The sequence below is a fragment of the Gavialis gangeticus genome, unplaced genomic scaffold (genome assembly GCF_001723915.1).
Source record: "Gavialis gangeticus isolate Ggan-Ray unplaced genomic scaffold, GavGan_comp1, whole genome shotgun sequence".
Classification (NCBI taxonomy): Eukaryota; Metazoa; Chordata; order Crocodylia; family Gavialidae; genus Gavialis; species Gavialis gangeticus.
Window position 1 is genome coordinate 63,520,623 of NW_017729022.1, and position 4,209 is coordinate 63,524,831.

General features: G+C 48.5%; 1 protein-coding gene across 1 annotated transcript in view; it reads right to left on the reverse strand.

Annotated features, from left to right (window-relative positions):
• The window catches only part of TRIOBP (TRIO and F-actin binding protein), a 59,278-nt gene that overhangs the window by 34,034 nt on the left and 21,035 nt on the right, over positions 1-4,209 (reverse strand). The gene's annotated exons all lie outside the window — the stretch shown is intronic.

The following is a 4,209-nucleotide window of genomic DNA, read 5'->3' on the forward strand; positions in this document are numbered from 1 at the left end:
GTCGGGTCAGGATTGTGATCCCAAGCTTCCCCTGCACTAGCAATAAGGCATGATGGGATCTAATGTGCAATCCCACAATTGCACCTCCTGCCACGCATGTGTGGCTTTGTGTGGATTGCACATTAGATCCCATTGTGCCTTTACCTGAACATGCAGAGGGGTCCTTATTCTCACCATTCGCAGGTGAATTGTGCAATAAATGTAGAGCAGCTGCACATTTAAAATAATTATCACACAATTAAATAGTGAATTATGTAGATTGGCTGCATGTGCAAAGTCATTCTTATGCCATAAAAATGACTGTCCAGCTATAAAAAGAGCCAGCCTGCCAGAAAGACATGTTTAGGCAATCATTGATCCTTCTGGATCATGATGTATGCATGAGAGATCACACAGACCTTCGATGCATATGCCTAAGCAAGAGTATGGAGGCAGCCAGTGCCCAGACCTTCCACCCCTCTTTAGGCCATTGAGATAGAATCAAAATGCCAGACCAAGTCCAAATGTTTGGTGCCTCCATGGCTGTAATTGTATAAGCTTCTGGGAATTAAACCTCGGTCTCCTACGTGGCAGGCAACAAGTCTTTCACTGCAGCACAGGGGACTCAGCTAGAAAGTTGGCACTTTAAAATGTGTAACACATCTATAGTTGGTTTCTACCCTGCTTTCATCTAAACATGTAGCAGGGCCTTTGCCAGGCAGGGGTGGTCAACAGCTGGACTGCTGCAGTGTTGGTGATTGCAGGAAGGCAAGGGAGAGATGCTCCTTCTAGGCCCCTGCCACACAGTCCATACATCATGCAGCCGAGTGGTGAATTGTGCAATAAATTTAAATCAGCCACATGTGCAAAGTAATTCTCACATCATAAAAATGACCATCCAGCTATAAAAAGAGCCAACCAGCTACAAAGTTAGTGCTTGAAAATGTATAACAGCTCTATAGATTGTTTTTATCCAGCTTCCATTTGAACATGTGGCAAGGCCCACAACAGACTGACTAAATGAGACAGTATAGATGAAATGTAGCCACGAAGGTACAGGAATTATGTGAAAGGGGGGGATTTCTTAGGGCCATCCCAACAACACTGTTGATCCAGTAAAATATACCACCCTAAGCAATCCTGGCCTCTCGCATAAAGAGCCTAAGCAATCCTGAGCTGGAGTTCACTTCATCAGATAGCAGCAGAGGAGCAGCAGTCAGCACTACCACTGCTTTCCTACTGCCAAATCTCCATACCCAGGAAAGCTGAGTACTGCAGGAGGTTGGGTATTGCATCCAGCTGACAAAGGGGGTCAAGCCATGGTCTTGCCCTGTAATAGCTGGGGATATGTAGAAGCAGAGAAAGAAAGAAGGATCTGGGAACAAGAGTTGAGCCAGGAGAGGGAGAAATAGAAGCGGCAGTCCAAGAAGGCAGAAGTGTGCAGCCATCTGATGAAGTGAATTTGAGTTCATGGAGGCTCATGCTCTGTATCTATCTTATTTAGCTAGTCTATAAAGTCCATATCCACCCTGACTTCACACTCACACAGCTGACTACAGGAAGCCTGATGCAGACCTTGCTACAAAAGATACAATCTCTCCCAGCTCCCCGCCAGACTCCGGACCACTCACTGGGAAACCATGTTTTGCAAAGATCCACAGGTGCCTCAGAAGCTGCAGTCTGAGAATCACTGTCCTAAGTGATACTAGGAAATGATGGGGAAACAGGAACAGGATTACAAGCACAATGAAGAGAAGTGGTACTCAACCCCTGACTGGCAGAGGTGTGTCATCCAGCCCACAGGGCTCCTCATGGGTCTGGAAATTCAGTAGTGAGAGAGCTGTGGCAGCCTTAATTGCCGCTCCCCTGACAGCAAATTTCTGGACCCAGGGGCGGGGATAACATGGCCCTCCACACTAGATTGTACTAGGGCGTGGTTGGCCAGCACACAGTGTTGCTGTGTGGCTGGATCCACACGTGCAGGATGGGGCTGACATGCTGGATTGTACCCATAGACTGACCCAATGCAGAATCCAGCCCATGAACCAACCCCATACCACTTATCTGGCCCATGGGGTCAGAAGGCTGTGCACCACTGGTGTAGAGGACGCTTGCCCTGATTCTGGCCTTTGCAGATCCCACCTGTAAGCAGCTCTTCATAACATGGCCACTTCAGAGGGCCAAGCAGTTGCCCAGCTGTCTGCTGGCTATCAGGGTAGAGAAGAAAGGCTGGTTCTAGTCTAAAACCTAACCCTATCAAAGGCTTCTTGTGATACCCTGGGCAGCTCATGATCATGGATTTTCCCTAGCTCACAGAGGCATGGCATAGTTAAATACATGAGACACACCCAGAAACTGCTGTGAGAGGGGCTACGAAAGTAGATGGGCAGAGTAAACAGTATACTGAATTACTTTGATACAAGATGATGGGCACTACATCAGATCTTTGAAAAAAACATAACCTTTGTGGTCCTACTCTTTCCCCCATTTTTGTGTGTCCAGCAGGAAGACAGGAGGGGGGAGTGGCATCAAAGAAAAATAAACGCCAAGAAGGGAAAAGTACAAAATCCTCCCCTTGGGCCCCAGTCTCCTTCCAGCTGCAGGAGTGAAGACAGTGGGCTACAGGGAAAAGGGGGCCTGGCTTCCAGCCAAGAAAAAGCTTGATGCTCAAGTATTAGCATTTCCATGGCTCCAGCTGGGGAGATGAATGGGTGCGTGGTGGGGGAATGTTCCCACACCTTTGCTGCTATTTAGATAACAGCCTGTTTCCCATATGGCCAGGGCTGCCAGGCACCACAGCCTTGATAACACCAAGAAAATGCCTCCCCTGACAAGGGGGGAAAAAATTAGAAGTACATACAGCCTTGTGAAATAAACTAACAGCTTTGGAGGGAGGAAGCAAGCAAACACCCCGTGCAGCGGGGCTGGACCCAGGGATGGGGTCATCACAGCCTCCCTTTTCTAGGTCATCAGTTTCAAATCTCAGGAGACTGGGAATGGAGTCTGGGTTACATCAAGCCTGGAGGGTCACTGACTGCAGGGCATCCCTGTCTGGCAGCTGTTTGAGGCTCAGTATGAAATGAGTTGATAAGTCTCAAGCAGCAGGACCAAGCAAACAGATGTCCAGAGCACACCCAAAAGCTCCCCTCAAGACCATCCAGCACTGGGCCCCTGACATTCCCCCCTGCCCTTGATATTCTCAGTGCCTGGGCCCTGGAGACAGCTCTCTTAAGAGTCTTCCCTTGAGGTCACCCTCTCAGCCGGCCTGAGGCACACTGGGGAAGAAAGACATTGCTTCTACTTACATAGGCTGGGAATAAACAGAAGATTCAGGCTTCAGGATTATCTAACAGGCCAGCACCTTTCAATAGCCCCACATTTGCTGATGTGACATTTTTTAAATCCCAGCACTCCCAATCTTTTGTGAAACAAGGCACTTAGCCATATACAGCATCCAGCTGTCCCTCATCAGAGAGAGAGGACGCAACTGGCCTGAGCTCAGCATTGGCAGTCAGGCATTCTTGCATTTTAGTCGTACTATTGCTTCTGACTCCCCTCCGTGATGTTGGCAAGTCACTGTCTCTCCCTCTGCCTCATTGTCCCCATCTGTGAAATGGGGGTGGGGTCAGGGGATAATATTTCCCTGCCTCACAGGCAAAACTGCTGAGAGCAGGGGAATAACAAGGAATTGTATCCAGAGCCCGGACACACTGGGTGGACTCGGACTGGTGGATTTTTTGAATAGGTCACAAATGGTTGTTACATAAAACTTGTATGAATACCATGATAGCGCTACATGACTTCTGATTTAAATATTGAAATGTAATTAAAACCAGCTATTCAATTCAGTAGTTGGAAAGAGGTCTGTGGGTGTCAGGGTTGAGACATAAGAACTTGTCCCACGCTTGACAACTTCTGTGGATGGCACTGTTCACAGAGGTGTTGGGAGCACTGATGAATGTAACATGCAAAGGGCAAGGGGAACAGGCTGGGGAGAGAAGAGATCCAGCACATTTGTCCACAGCACAGCAAGAACATCAAGCTGTTCCCTTGAAGCTGAATTCCAAGCAGTGGCTCGCTCCAACGTGCTGCATCAGAGGCAGAGGTGCTGCACAATGCAGCTTGCTAACACAGCGCCTGCACAAAAGGCCAGCTGGCCTTTGTCATTGAAAATGGCCCTGTCAACTCTCTGTCATCCCAGTAGGTCTGGGTGCTTCTGAACAGTTCCGC